The sequence below is a fragment of the Pleurodeles waltl genome, chromosome 10 (genome assembly GCF_031143425.1).
Source record: "Pleurodeles waltl isolate 20211129_DDA chromosome 10, aPleWal1.hap1.20221129, whole genome shotgun sequence".
NCBI classification, from domain to species: domain Eukaryota; kingdom Metazoa; phylum Chordata; class Amphibia; order Caudata; family Salamandridae; genus Pleurodeles; species Pleurodeles waltl.
Window position 1 is genome coordinate 302827376 of NC_090449.1, and position 16463 is coordinate 302843838.

Here is a 16463-nt window from a genome sequence, read left to right on the forward strand (position 1 = left end):
AGCTCCCAAGGACAGCGGTCCACAAGAAACTCCAAGGAGGACTCCCAACCCGGATCTGCGAGTCCTGCCCAGTCTCCACCCAACGCCCACGGCCCGTGTCCAGGTGGCCCACTGGTCAAAAGCACATCCCCAGGCCATTCTGACCTTGTGTCCACCCTTGGTTGACCCCTCCTGGCCAACACGACGACGCCTGCAGCCTAAATCCGGAGGTCCCCCTGACCGCAACACAACCGGACGAAGATACCCGGCGCCTAAAGGTACCCCTCCACCTGCAGGCCCCTGGCCTTGGGGAATCCAACCAATGTTCCAGCAACGTTCTGCAGGCGGCCCTCCTCCTTGTCCAGCCTTTGGTTTCCCCTAACTGACCACCTGGACCCAGTCTGCAGCATCTTTGTTACCCCAGGGACATTGGAAGACCGACGCTGTGCTTGCACCCGGCTGCCCATGTGCCGCTGAGGGTGTGTGTTTGGTGCAAACCTATGGCCCCCTGGTGCTCACCAAAATCACCCTGATGGAAAATTAGACTGGGTCAAAAAAACGACTTACTTGTAAACTGCTTTATCTGCTAAAACCAAACAAAGTACATTTGATACATATGCTTGATACCTACCTAAAACCTGTAGTCAGTCATTGAGTGTGTGCCTCATTTATTGCTTGTGTGTGTTCAGCAAATGCTTTGCACTAACCTCTGATAAGCCTAACTGCTCGACCACACTACCACAAAAGAGAGCATTAGTATGATCTACTTTAGCCTCTCTTAAGCCTCTGGGGAACCCAAGGACTCTGTACACACTATCTCATTTTGATATAGTATATACAGAGACAGCTTCCTACATGCTCACTCTCTTCTTACTGATCCTCATCAGTGATCATCAACATGGCCACATCAGCCCTGTCAAGGAAGGGTTTCAGGCAGTTCACATGGATGACACTGTGAGGGTTCATGGGACTGCCTAGGTCATCCAGAGAGGTGATCTCCCCCTTCTTTTCAAGGACAGGGTAGGAGCCACTCCCATTAGTCCTGGAGTTCCCTGGGAGCCACAGTCTCAGTATCCACACCTTCTCCCCTGGTTGGTACTCCACAAGTGCAGCCTTTTGTTCGTACCAGAGCTCCTGGATCTCTTTGCTAGCCTCAAGATTTTTGAATGATTTTTCCATGTACTCAGCCGTCCTTGACCCTAGGCCAAGTACATAGTCCATAATGTCTTGCTGAGGCTCTTTGAGAGCTTTCTCCTAGCCTTCCTTCACTAGACCCAGTGGTCCCATTACAGGATGACCAAACAGAAGTTCAAAGGGGGAAAACTCTACTCCCTTTTGTCAAACTTCTCTGCAGGCGAAAAGCAGGCATGGCAACAGACTATCCTGCCTCCTGAGCTTTTCAGGGAGTCCTGCAATCATGCCTTTCATGGTTTCGTTGACTCAACTAAACTATGGGTTTCTGGACGATAGGGGTGATTAACTTGTAGGTCACCACACATTAATTCTACATTGCCTTTAGGTAACCATACATGAATTTACTACCTCTGTCTGACACCACGTCATTACGAATACCCACTCTTGTGAACACACTTAAGAGGGCCCAGGCATCTGCAGGAGCAGTGACAGTTCTAAGAGGAGTAGCTTCAGGGTTCCTGGTGGCATGATCCACTACCACCAGTATGGGTCTGGTTCCTGATTCTATTGGGGGGGTCCAAGGGAGCCAACAAGGTCAACCCCTACCCATTCCCAGGGAGCCCCAATCACTGGAAATGGAATTAAGGCGGCCTTTGTGTAGCTACCCGTCTTGCCAATGGCATGATAGGTAACACAGGAGTCATAAAACACATTCACCTTTTTGGACATACCTGGCCAACAGAAGGGAGGAACTAGCCTACTCCCAGTTTTGGTCTGGTCAAGATGCCCACCCAAGGGCGCTAAGGTGAGTAAGAACTATCTATACATCTGAGGCACTACCACTCTTCTGGTGACACCAGGTTTGGGGTCGCTGGCCTCCGTATACAGGAGCCCCTTCCTCCCAAGAGGGTCTGTGGTAGCCACTGACATCTTTTTCCTGGTCAGCATCTAGCTCTCTCAGGTTTTCAAGAGTTGGACAAGTCCTCTGTCCCTAGCACAGCTCACCTCTAGAGGTCCCCCCTGGGCCTAGGAGCTCTGCTGTGTTAGGCCAGAATTCCTGGGGCTCAAATCTCTCAGGGGCTGACAAGTCTTTACCCTGTGGAGAGGGGACCTGAGCTTGTGGCTGATCAGAAGCGGGCCTACAAGACATCCTGCCTTTTCTCTTGGAGGGTTGGACCATTATTCCAGACTCTAGCATGTTTTTTTCACCCTGAGCTTTGCATTATGTTCTTGGTTTTACACCCCCCACTCGTGTACACAGCATAGCTGCATGCATCATCCTTTCGACCTGCCCACGCTGTGGACTCCAGATCATTTCCTAGCAGACAGTTTACAGGAATTGCAGAGGATACCACCACCTTTTTTTTGGGCCAGTAATCCCTCTCAATTCTAAGGACACCATTGTCATGGGATGGACCTTAGCTTGGTTTTCAGCACTGATGACTGTGAAGGTCTCACTAGTCAGATACTATTCTGAGGATATCAATTTTCAGTCACCGTAGTAAGACTTGCACCTGTATTCCTCATTGGTTCAACTCTGATCCAACTTATATGAGGCTTATATGTGTTTCTCCAGGTTACTGGGCCAGACAGCCAGAGCAGCTACCTCTACCACACCCTCGGAGACAAAAGCTGTTCTGTGTGCTCTCTGACACGGTCAGGGCACTCCTGTGATTCCATCTGGAAACCTACAACTGCAGCAGGAACTGCAGGTGCACTACGGATATTCTTTTTGGGACAGACAGGGTCTCCGGTTCGGTGCCAATTGGCTTTACAATTAAAGCACAAAGCCTTCTAGGGATCCCAGTTGTTAACCATGGTACCCACCCTTGCTCCATGTGTTGTTTCGGGGCCCACCCTCCTGAACAGGTTTGTTCTTTGTTTTTATCTCTAGAGTTGTCACCATCTTTCCCTTGGTAGGGATTAGCAACCCCTTTCTTTTGGTCACCCCCAACATCAGTTATCTTGGACACCCTGGTCTTGACGCAGAAGTCTGCTTCTTTCCCAATTCTTTGGGAGAAATTGGACCTAAGTCTACTGATGCATTCTTTCAGACAAACGGTTACTTAACAGATGCTCTTTCATAATAAGATTATAAAGCCCATCATAGTCTTGCACCTGGTTCCCTTTTAACCAGTTACCTAATGATTTGACTGAGAAGTTAACAAAATTATCCCTGGATTGACTTGAGGGTTCTCGAGCCGCCCTGATCATGTACTTCTCAGTGGTCAGTCCAAAGCCCTCAATCAGGGTATCCATCTTGCGTGTCGCAGGACTCTGCATCTGCCTCATTCAGTGTCTGGAGCCTATCCTTGAACTTTCCTGAAAACGGCTCCCAGAGTAGAGCGCCCCAATACTTTTGGCTGAGTTTCCTCATATTAGAAACCTACTCAAAGGCGGTCAACCACTTGGTAATATCATCACCTTCTGCATATTTGGGGGCAATCCCTTTGGGGATCTTAGGGTAAAAAGCTTGTTCTGTCTCCCTATTTAAAAATTTTCCCCCACATCTCAGCCCTTTACTTTTCTATAGCCAAGAGTTTGGCCTATAGGTCTATCTTCTCAGCTAGTTTCTGAAGATCAGCATCTTCACTGTCTGCATCATCTGGGGTACTGTCAGAAGTGCGCCCAGTTGTGTTACTATCAGTAGGATTGCTGAGGGAATCATCTTCCTCTTCCGTATCTTCTTCCTCAGTGGGGGCTTCTTTCGCTGCCCTGCTCCATCATTTTCTTTAAGCAGCTCTTGCAGATGGGCTTTTGTGGGTTTAGGCCCCATGGCAAGTTTCCATGCTTGACACAGGGCCTTCAGTCGTACCAACTTAAGATTTTTTTTTAGGGACCCAGGTTGAGCTCCTGGGATGGACCTGCTGCCTCAGTCATGATTTTTAAAGTAGTTGGGACCTTATTAGAAACGTAAATTTTTTTTTAAGTATACTTCTAAAAGGGCCTAACTAGAGTACTTTTAAATTCTAAACAGTTTGGACTGGGGACCTAATGCACTGCCCTAAGTTCATTTTAAACAATTTAGAAAAATCAAAAATTGGAAAACAAATGTTTCTAACTAAAGACAATTTTGGATTCCTTAGTGGAATCACTTAATAACCGAGTGGTACAGCAAATGTCAATCTTGTATCCCACCGCTGCACCACCAATGTAGGAAGCTAGTACTCTTTATAGGATATACCAAACAGAGGTATACTGTGTAAAGAGTCCTAGGGTTCCCCTATAAGTGGACAGGGGCTTTCTCTAGCACTCCCAAGGTGCTCTATTAAGGGGGAGTGTGGTTGAGTAGCCTTAGGCTCATCAGAGAGGAGTGTATGACACTTGCAGTAGGGACACAGTCAACAAATTATGCACACGACTCAATAAGGAGATCCAAATTAAATTAAAAAAATTACAGGTACCTTTATATATATATATTTAGGCACCAGAATCAATAAGATCAGGTAACTACGTTTGGCAATAGATATTATAGTTTAAAAAAGTTGACCCAGTGTAGTTTTCTGAAGCTACAATGTTACCCTATGGAAGAGAAAACATATACGGCAAAAGCATACTCCACATTAACTTAGAGGACCAATCTTCCAGACTTAAGCTGAGTATAGGGCAGGATGCTAGGCCACACCAACAGGTCACCTAGGGTGGCACGGGGTGGCTGGGTGCAGTAGTGCAGTTCAGCATTGGGTGTCCCATTGAAGTCAATGGGGATCGTTCTGGTCAGAAAGATGCTGCAGTTAGGGACCAGGGGACGAGTCCAGGTGAACCAAAAAGGGGGTTCAGTTCTTCTGATGATCGGGGATGTGGGGGACACCTTTGGACCTCTTCTCCTCGGTCCGGGGTGGCCAGCTGCAGAGGTGTACTGAACCGTCAGGTTTCCATCACCTGAGGTGGTCTAGGTAGATGGGGGCCTCCGTAAAGAGGCTGCAGGTGTGGACTGGGTGTCCAGTCCGACCAAACCAACAAGTAGGCTCAGGTCTCACAAGGCTCAGGGATGTAGGGACACCTTTGGTCCTCTTTTCCTCGTTCCGGGGTGGCCGGGTGCAGAGGTGTACTGGATTGTCAGCTTTTTGTCACAGGAGGTGGTCTAGTTAGATGGGGTGTGGACTCGGGGCACTTTGCTTAGGCTAGGAGGCACGGGTGCAGTGGTGCTATACGCTGTTGGATTTTGGCCGTCTGGGGTCCTCTCAGTTTTCTTGGGATGCCTGCAAGAAGTAGGGGAGCAGTTCTGCTGTTCCACAGGAGTTCCTGTTTCTTGGGTGAAGGCTGGCAGTCCTCACAGGCTCTTGGAGGCACAAGCAGCTGCAGGAAGGGGCATCTTTGGCACGATTGTTGAAGTCAGCAGGTAGGCTGGCAAGGTCGGCGCCCAGTCAGTCGCTGGTCTTCAGTTCTTGCTTTTGAATCTCTGAAGTGTCCTTATTCTTCCTTAAAGTAGGCAGGAGTGTTAGGGGAGTGTAGAGCAGTACTGTGATGCTATTAATTGTGTTTGACCAATTACTTTGTGTTTCACCACTGCGCATATTAGTTGCTCAATGTTCACCAGTAGCACATTATATGTTTTGTTCAGTTTAGCCGCCTATTGGCTTTAACATGGAGTTAGCCATTACATTTTGTATTCAGTTCAGCTGCCTATTGGCTTTGACATGGCATTAGCCAATACATTTTGTATTTAGTTTAGCTGCCTATTGGCTTTGACATGACATTAGTCATTACATTTGATATTTAGGTTAGCTGCCTATTGGCTTTAACGTAGGGTTAGACATTGCAGTTGAGACATTACAGATGTCTGTGTTTTTCCAAGCTGTGTTTTTCCACAAGATGGACCAAGCTGTTTTCTTCACACCAGACCTTAGCTGATAAGAGCACGTAGATTTTGTTTTTACCTCGCAATCCAGTCTGAGAGCGGATTTGCTCAGGAGAACTGGCCACTCTCCAAGGTTGTTCGGCTCTCACACTGAGTTTGCTTTTAAGGATGACTCTGGGCTACAGAGAGTTAGATTTGAATCTGCTTGACTTCAGGCTGGAGCTAGATGTCAGTTGCCAGTCTCCCGTTAGGGTGGAAAATCTCTTTCTCGCAGTTGACTGGAGTCATCAACTTGCAGACCCCAGAAAGATGAAGCTGAGCTATATGACCTATGGTGATGAATTTGACTTTTGTGCTTTGCAGTTATATTATACTATAATCACCTATATTTGCTGTGTACATTGCAACTGAGAAGTACTGTAATGTTCGATGGCATGTGTAGCTGCAGATACACATGCTGTGCACAGTCCGCCATCTGGTGTTGGGCTCGGAGTGTTACAAGTTGTTTTTCTTCGAAGAAGTCTTTTCGAGTCACGAGACCGAGGGACTCCTCCCATTTCGACTCCATTGCGCATGGGCGTCGACTCCATCTTAGATTGTTTTTTTTCCGCCATCGGGTTCGGACGTGTTCCTTTTCGCTCCGTGTTTCGGGTCGGAAAGTTAGTTAGAATCTCGGAAAAAAACGTCGGTATTGTTTGCGTTCGGTATCGGGTTAGTTAGAACAAATCGACACCGAATTCTGAAGAGCTCCGGTGGCCCTTCGGGGTTTTTTCGATCCCCCGTCGGGGCCTGGTCGGCCCGGCCACACGTGACCCCATTCCGCTTCTGCCCAAAATGCCATAACAAGTATCCGTATACGGATCAGCATCTGGTCTGTAACTTGTGCTTGTCTCCCGAGCACAACACAAGGAAGATACTTGTGAAGCCTGTCGAGCGTTTCAGTCGAGAAAGACATTAAGAGACTGAAGAGCCAGAAGACTGCAAATGGCGTCGACGCCGACAGGACAAGAGCGTTTCGAGGAGGAAGAAGAAGCGTTCTCCATCCACGAGTCGGACTCGGAAGAGCTAGAGGCCGAAGAAACGCCAAAAACCGTGAGTAAGACGTCGAAACATAAGACTCACGAGAAGTCAACAAAAGCCCAGGGGACGCCACCGCCAACAGGCCATGGCTTAACCCGGAAAATAGGTGACCGATCATCGGCACCAAAAAAGGGCACGCTTGTGGCGAAGTCATCCAACTCAGGTCGAGATACCGCCACACAGCAACCTCGGACCCGAGACAGCAGCTCCGAAGAAGTTCGGCACCGAGACACCACGCTGAAAATAAAAAAGGTTTCTTCAGAGCCTAAAAAGACATCCGAAAAAGTTTTGGTTCCGAAACATCCAGCCTCGGAGCCCAAAACAGGTTCCTACACAGAGGAACAAGGATTAACCTCCCAAATGCAAAAGCATAGATTCGGAGAGGAACTTGAAGCTGTAGAGCCAGACTATACACAAAGAAGGCTCCACATTCATGAGGACACAGGGAAGATAACCACTCTTCCCCCAATTAAAATAAAAAGAAAACTTGCCTTTCAACAAAAGGACAAGCAGCCACAGGCAAAAGTGGCAAGGAAAACAACTCCACCACCGTCTCCACCACCATCAATACATGCATCACCAGTAACAACTCCACCACTGATGCACTCCCCAGCTCATACTACAATGAGTCAGGATGATCCCGATGCATGGGATCTTTACGACGCCCCAGTATCAGACAACAGCCCAGACTCGTACCCTGCAAGGCCGTCGCCACCTGAGGACAGTACATCTTACACACAGGTGGTCGCAAGGGCAGCTGCTTTTCACAACGTCACCTTGCATTCCGAACCAATTGAGGATGACTTTTTGTTTAACACCCTATCATCCACCCATAGCCAGTACCAAAGCCTACCTATGCTCCCAGGAATGCTAAAACATTCAAAACAAATCTTTCAAGATCCTGTTAAAGGCAGAGCCATAACTCCAAGGGTGGAGAAAAAATACAAGCCACCGCCAACAGATCCCGTTTATATTACAACGCAATTGACACCGGACTCAGTAGTTGTCGGGGCAGCTCGTAAGAGAGCGAACTCTCATACCTCAGGGGACGCACCACCTCCAGACAAGGAGAGTCGTAAATTTGATGCTGCGGGCAAAAGGGTGGCAGCACAAGCAGCAAACCAATGGCGCATTGCCAATTCACAAGCACTTTTGGCAAGATATGATAGAGCTCATTGGGATGAGATGCAGCATTTCATAGAACACTTACCCAAAGAGTTCCAGAAAAGGGCGCAACAGGTGGTGGAAGAAGGACAAAGTGTCTCAAATAATCAGATACAGTCTTCAATGGATGCAGCAGATACGGCTGCAAGGACAGTAAACACTGCAATAACAATAAGAAGGCATGCATGGCTGCGTACTTCGGGGTTCAAGCCGGAACTTCAACAAGCCGTGCTAAATATGCCCTTTAATGAACAGCAGTTGTTTGGGCCGGAAGTCGACACTGCTATTGAGAAACTCAAGAAAGACACTGATACAGCAAAAGCCATGGGCGCACTCTACTCCCCGCAGAGCAGAGGCACTTTTCGCAAAACACCTTTTAGGGGAGGGTTTCGAGGTCAACCAACAGAAACCACAACATCACAAGCAAGGCCCACTTACCAGAGCCAATATCAGCGGGGAGGTTTTCGGGGGCAATATAGAGGGGGCCAATTCCAGAAGAATAGGGGAAAGTTCCAAAGCCCCAAAACTCCTCAAAATAAACAGTGACTTACAAGTCACACAACCCCATCACATAACACCTGTGGGGGGGAGACTAAGCCAATTTTACAAACATTGGGAGGAAATAACAACAGACACTTGGGTCTTAGCAATTATCCAGCATGGTTATTGCATAGAATTTCTCAAATTCCCTCCAAACATCCCACCGAAAACACACAGTATGTCAAAACAACATATAGACCTTCTAGGACTAGAAGTTCAAGCAGTGCTACAAAAAGAAGCAATAGAATTAGTACCAAAACTACAGATAAACACAGGAGTTTACTCACTGTACTTTCTAATACCCAAAAAGGACGGCAGTCTGAGACCAATTCTAGATCTCAGAACACTAAATACCTACATCAAATCAGACCACTTTCACATGGTTACATTACAAGACATAATCCCACTGCTCAAACAACAAGACTACATGACAACACTAGACCTAAAGGATGCGTATTTCCATATACCAATACATCCTTCACACAGAAAATACCTAAGGTTCGTATTCCAAGGAATACATTACCAATTCAAAGTGTTGCCATTCGGAATAACAACTGCGCCAAGAGTTTTTACAAAATGCCTGGCAGTAGTAGCTGCACGTATCAGAAGGCAGCAAATACATGTGTTCCCGTACTTAGACGACTGGTTAATCAAAACCAACACGCTAAGACAGTGTTCACAGCACACAAAATATGTCATACAAACCCTCCACAAACTAGGTTTCTCGAGCAACTACGCAAAGTCACACCTTATGCCGTGTCAAACACAGCAATACTTAGGAGCGACAATCAACACAGCAAAAGGGATTGCCACTCCATGTCCACAAAGGGTTCAAACATTTCACAACGTAATACAGGCCATGTATCCAAAACAAAGGATACAAGTCAAAATGGTAATGAAACTGCTAGGCATGATGTCTTCATGCATAGCCATTGTCCCAAACGCAAGGTTGCACATGCGGCCCTTACAACAGTGCCTAGCATCACAATGGTCACAAGCACAGGGTCAGTGTAGGAAGTTGTCTCTGTATGTGCTATTTCAAAGTAAGGGATAGCATGCACAGAGTCCAAGGGTTCCCCTTAGAGGTAAAATAGTGGTAAAAAGAGATAATACTAATGCTCTATTTTGTGGTAGTGTGGTCGAGCAGTAGGCTTATCCAAGGAGTAGTGTTAAGCATTTGTTGTACATACACATAGACAATAAATGAGGTACACACACTCAGAGACAAATCCAGCCAATAGGTTTTTGTATAGCAAAATATATTTTCTTAGTTTATTTTAAGAACCACAGGTTCAAATTCTACATGTAATATCTCATTCGAAAGGTATTGCAGGTAAGTACTTTAGGAACTTTAAATCATAACAATTGCATGTATACTTTTCAAGTTATTGACAAATAGCTGTTTTAAAAGTGGACACAGTGCAATTTTCACAGTTCCTAGGGGAGGTAAGTATTTGTCAGGTTAACCAGGTAAGTAAGACACTTACAGGGTTCAGTTCTTGGTCCAAGGTAGCCCACCGTTGGGGGTTCAGAGCAACCCCAAAGTCACCACACCAGCAGCTCAGGGCCGGTCAGGTGCAGAGTTCAAAGTGGTGCCCAAAACGCATAGGCTTCAATGGAGAAGGGGGTGCCCCGGTTCCAGTCTGCCAGCAGGTAAGTACCCGCGTCTTCGGAGGGCAGACCAGGGGGGTTTTGTAGGGCACCGGGGGGGACACAAGCCCACACAGGAATTTCACCCTCAGCAGCGCGGGGGCGGCCGGGTGCAGTGTAGAAACAAGCGTCGGGTTTGTAGTGTTAGTCTATGGGAGATCTAGGGATCTCTTCAGCGCTGCAGGCAGGCAAGGGGGGGGTTCCTCGGAGAAACCTCCACTTGGGCAAGGGAGAGGGACTCCTGGGGGTCACTTCTCCAGTGAAAGTCCGGTCCTTCAGGTCCTGGGGGCTGTGGGTGCAGGGTCTCTCCCAGGCGTCGGGTTTTGGATTCAAGGAGTCGCGGTCAGGGGAAGCCTCGGGATTCCCTCTGCAGGCGGCGCTGTGGGGGCTCAGGGGGGACAGGTTTTTGTACTCACAGTATCAGAGTAGTCCTGGGGTCCCTCCTGAGGTGTTGGATCTCCACCAGCCGAGTCGGGGTCGCCGGGTGCAGTGTTGCAAGTCTCACGCTTCTTGCGGGGAGCTTGCAGGGTTCTTTCAAGGCTGCTGGAAACAAAGTTGCAGCCTTTCTTGGAGCAGGTCCGCTGTCCTCGGGAGTTTCTTGTCTTTTCGAAGCAGGGGCAGTCCTCAGAGGATGTCGAGGTCGCTGGTCCCTTTGGAAGGCGTCGCTGGAGCAGGATCTTTGGAAGGCAGGAGACAGGCCGGTGAGTTTCTGGAGCCAAGGCAGTTGTCGTCTTCTGGTCTTCCTCTGCAGGGGTTTTCAGCTGGGCAGTCCTTCTTCTTGTAGTTGCAGGAATCTAATTTTCTAGGGCTCAGGGTAGCCCTTAAATACTAAATTTAAGGGCGTGTTTAGGTCTGGGGGGTTAGTAGCCAATGGCTACTAGCCCTGAGGGTGGGTACACCCTCTTTGTGCCTCCTCCCAAGGGGAGGGGGTCACAATCCTAACCCTATTGGGGGAATCCTCCATCTGCAAGATGGAGGATTTCTAAAAGTTAGAGTCACTCCAGCTCAGGACACCTTAGGGGCTGTCCTGACTGGCCAGTGACTCCTCCTTGTTGCTTTCTTTGTTCCCTCCAGCCTTGCCGCCAAAAGTGGAGGCCGTGGCCGGAGGGGGCGGGCAACTCCACTAAGCTGGAGTGCCCTGCTGGGCTGTGACAAAGGGGTGAGCCTTTGAGGCTCACCGCCAGGTGTTACAGCTCCTGCCTGGGGGAGGTGTTAGCATCTCCACCCAGTGCAGGCTTTGTTACTGGCCTCAGAGTGACAAAGGCACTCTCCCCATGGGGCCAGCAACATGTCTCTAGTGTGGCAGGCTGCTGGAACTAGTCAGCCTACACAGACAGTCGGTTAAGTTTCAGGGGGCACCTCTAAGGTGCCCTCTGGGGTGTATTTTGCAATAAAATGTACACTGGCATCAGTGTGCATTTATTGTGCTGAGAAGTTTGATACCAAACTTCCCAGTTTTCAGTGTAGCCATTATGGTGCTGTGGAGTTCGTGTTTGACAGACTCCCAGACCATATACTCTTATGGCTACCCTGCACTTACAATGTCTAAGGTTTTGTTTAGACACTGTAGGGGTACCATGCTCATGCACTGGTACCCTCACCTATGGTATAGTGCACCCTGCCTTAGGGCTGTAAGGCCTGCTAGAGGGGTGTCTTACCTATACTGCATAGGCAGTGAGAGGCTGGCATGGCACCCTGAGGGGAGTGCCATGTCGACTTACTCGTTTTGTCCTCACTAGCACACACAAGCTGGCAAGCAGTGTGTCTGTGCTGAGTGAGAGGTCTCCAGGGTGGCATAAGACATGCTGCAGCCCTTAGAGACTTTCCTTGGCATCAGGGCCCTTGGTACTAGAAGTACCAGTTACAAGGGACTTATCTGGATGCCAGGGTCTGCCAATTGTGGATACAAAAGTACAGGTTAGGGAAAGAACACTGGTGCTGGGGCCTGGTTAGCAGGCCTCAGCACACTTTCAATTGTAAACATAGCATCAGCAAAGGCAAAAAGTCAGGGGGCAACCATGCCAAGGAGGCATTTCCTTACACAACCCCCCCCCCCAAACGAAAGAGGATGAGACTAACCTTTCCCAAGAGAGTCTTCATTTTCTAAGTGGAAGAACCTGGAAAGGCCATCTGCATTGGCATGGGCAGTCCCAGGTCTGTGTTCCACTATAAAGTCCATTCCCTGTAGGGAGATGGACCACCTCAACAGTTTAGGATTTTCACCTTTCATTTGCATCAGCCATTTGAGAGGTCTGTGGTCAGTTTGAACTAGGAAGTGAGTCCCAAAGAGGTATGGTCTCAGCTTCTTCAGGGACCAAACCACAGCAAAGGCCTCCCTCTCAATGGCACTCCAACGCTGCTCCCTGGGGAGTAACCTCCTGCTAATGAAAGCAACAGGCTGGTCAAGGCCATCATCATTTGTTTGGGACAAAACTGCCCCTATCCCATGTTCAGAGGCATCTGTCTGCACAATGAACTGCTTAGAATAATCTGGAGCTTTTAGAACTGGTGCTGAGCACATTGCTTGTTTCAGGGTGTCAAAGGCCTGTTGGCATTCCACAGTCCAGTTCACTTTCTTGGGCATTTTCTTGGAGGTGAGTTCAGTGAGGGCTGTCACAATGGATCCATATCCCTTCACAAACCTCCTGTAATACCCAGTCAAGCCAAGGAATGCCCTGACTTGAGTCTGGGTTTTTGGAGCTACCCAGTCCAGAATAGTCTGGATCTTGGGTTGGAGTGGCTGAACTTGGCCTCCACCTACAAGGTGGCCCAAGTAAACCACAGTTCCCTGCCCTATCTGGCATTTGGATGCCTTGATAGAGAGGCCTGCAGATTGCAGAGCCTTCAAAACCTTCTTCAGGTGGACCAGGTGATCCTGCCAGGTGGAGCTAAAGACAGCAATATCATCAAGATAAGCTGTGCTAAAGGACTCCAAGCCAGCAAGGACTTGATTCACCAACCTTTGGAAGGTGGCAGGGGCATTCTTTAAGCCAAAGGGCATAACAGTAAACTGATAATGCCCATCAGGTGTGGAGAATGCTGTTTTCTCTTTTGCTCCAGGTGCCATTTTTATTTGCCAGTACCCTGCTGTCAAGTCAAAGGTACTTAAGAATTTGGCAGCACCTAATTTATCTATGAGCTCATCAGCTCTAGGAATTGGATGAGCATCTGTCTTGGTGACAGAATTGAGCCCCCTGTAGTCCACACAAAACCTCATCTCTTTCTTTCCATCTTTGGTGTGAGGTTTGGGGACTAAGACCACTGGGCTAGCCCAGGGGCTGTCAGAGCGCTCAATTACTCCCAATTCCAGCATCTTGTGGACTTCCACCTTGATGCTTTCCTTAACATGGTCAGACTGTCTAAAGATTTTGTTTTTGACAGGCATGCTGTCTCCTGTGTCCACATCATGGGTACACAGGTGTGTCTGACCAGGGGTTAAGGAGAAGAGTTCAGGAAACTGTTGTAGGACTCTCCTACAATCAGCTTGCTGTTGGCCAGAGAGGGTGTCTGAGTAGATCACTCCATCTACTGTGCCATCTTTTGGGTCTGATGACAGAAGATCAGGGAGAGGTTCACTCTCTGCCTCCTGATCCTCATCTGTTACCATCAACAGATTCACATCAGCCCTGTCATGGAAGAGCTTAAGGCGGTTCACATGGATCACCCTCTTGGGGCTCCTGCTTGTGCCCAGGTCCACCAGGTAGGTGACCTGACTCTTCCTTTCTAGCACTGGGTAAGGGCCACTCCATTTCTCCTGGAGTGCCCTGGTAGCCACAGGCTCCAGAACCCAGACTTTCTGCCCTGGTTGGAACTCAACCAGTGCAGCCTTTTGGTCATACCAAAACTTCTGGAGCTGTTGGCTGGCCTCAAGGTTTTTGGTTGCCTTTTCCATGTACTCTGCCATTCTAGAGCGAAGGCCAAGTACATAGTCCACTATGTCTTGTTTAGGCTCATGAAGAAGTCTCTCCCAGCCTTCTTTAACAAGAGCAAGTGGTCCCCTTACAGGGTGACCAAACAGAAGTTCAAAGGGTGAGAATCCTACTCCCTTCTGTGGCACCTCTCTGTAAGCGAAAAGCAGACATGGCAAGAGGACATCCCATCTCCTTTTGAGTTTTTCTGGGAGCCCCATGATCATGCCTTTTAATGTCTTGTTGAATCTCTCAACTAAGCCATTAGTTTGTGGATGGTATGGTGTAGTGAATTTGTAAGTCACTCCACACTCATTCCACATGTGTTTTAGGTATGCTGACATGAAGTTGGTACCTCTGTCAGACACCACCTCCTTAGGGAAACCCACTCTGGTAAAGATACCAATGAGGGCCTTGGCTACTGCAGGGGCAGTAGTCGACCTAAGGGGAATAGCTTCAGGATACCTAGTAGCATGATCCACTACTACTAGGATGTACATATTTCCTGAGGCTGTGGGAGGTTCTAGTGGACCAACTATGTCCACACCCACTCTTTCAAAGGGGACCCCCACCACTGGAAGTGGAATGAGGGGGGCCTTTGGGTGCCCACCTGTCTTACCACTGGATTGACAAGTGGGGCAGGAGAGGCAAAACTCCTTAACCTTCTGGGACATATTGGGCCAGTAGAAGTGGTTGACTAACCTCTCCCACGTCTTGGTTTGTCCCAAATGCCCAGCAAGGGGAATATCATGGGCCAAGGTCAGAATAAACTCTCTGAACGACTGAGGCACTACCACTCTCCTAGTGGCACCAGGTTTGGGGTCTCTGGCCTCAGTGTACAGGAGTCCATCTTCCCAATAGACCCTATGTGTTCCATTTTTCTTGCCCTTGGACTCTTCAGCAGCTTGCTGCCTAAGACCTTCAAGAGAGGGACAGGTTTCTTGCCCCTTACACAGCTCCTCCCTTGAGGGTCCCCCTGGGCCTAAGAGCTCAACCTGATAAGGTTCAAGCTCCAAAGGCTCAGTTCCCTCAGAGGGCAGAACTTCTTCCTGAGAAGAGAGGTTCTCTTTTTCTGACTGTGTTGCAGTTGGTTTCCCAACTGACTTTCCTTTTCTCTTGGTAGGCTGGGCCATTTTTCCAGACTCCAGCTCTACTTTTTCACCCTGTGCCTTGCATTGTGCTCTTGTTTTTACACACACCAGTTCAGGGATACCCAGCATGGCTGCATGGGTTTTTAGTTCTACCTCAGCCCATGCTGAGGACTCCAGGTCATTTCCAAGCAGACAGTCCACTGGGATATTTGAGGAGACCACCACCTGCTTCAGGCCATTGACCCCTCCCCATTCTAAAGTAACCATTGCCATGGGATGTACTTTTCTCTGATTGTCAGCGTTGGTGACTGTGTAAGTTTTTCCAGTCAGGTATTGGCCAGGGGAAACCAGTTTCTCTGTCAGCATGGTGACACTGGCACCTGTATCCCTCAGGCCCTCTATTCTAGTCCCATTAATTAAGAGTTGCTGTCTGTATTTTTGCATGTTAGGCGGCCAGACAGCTAGTGTGGCTAAATCCACCCCACCCTCAGAAACTAGAGTAGCTTCAGTGTGGACCCTGATTTGCTCTGGGCACACTGTTGATCCCACTTGGAGACTAGCCATACCAGTGTTACCTGGATGGGAGTTTGGAGTGAACCTTTCTTGGGACAGGCCTTGTCTCCAGTTTGGTGTCCATGCTGTTTACAGCTATGATACCAGGCCTTTTTGGGATCAAAGTTTTTACCCTTGTACCCATTGTTTTGTGAAGAGGCTCTGGGCCCACCCTCCTGTGCAGGTTTTTGGGGGCCTGTAGAAGACTCTTTACTATTTTTAGTTTTGGTTGTCTCATCACCCTTCCCCTGGGGGGTCTTTGTGACCCCTTTCTTTTGGTCACCCCCTGTTGAAGTCTTGGACACCCTTGTCTTGACCCAATGGTCCGCCTTCTTTCCCAATTCTTGGGGTGAAATTGGTCCTAGGTCTACCAGATGCTGATGCAGTTTATCATTGAAACAATTACTCAATAGGTGTTCTTTCACAAATAAATTGTACAGCCCATCATAATTACTTACACCACTGCCTTGAATCCAACCATCTAGTGTTTTCACTGAGTAGTCTACAAAGTCAACCCAGGTCTGGCTCGAGGATTTTTGAGCCCCCCTGAATCTAATCCTATAC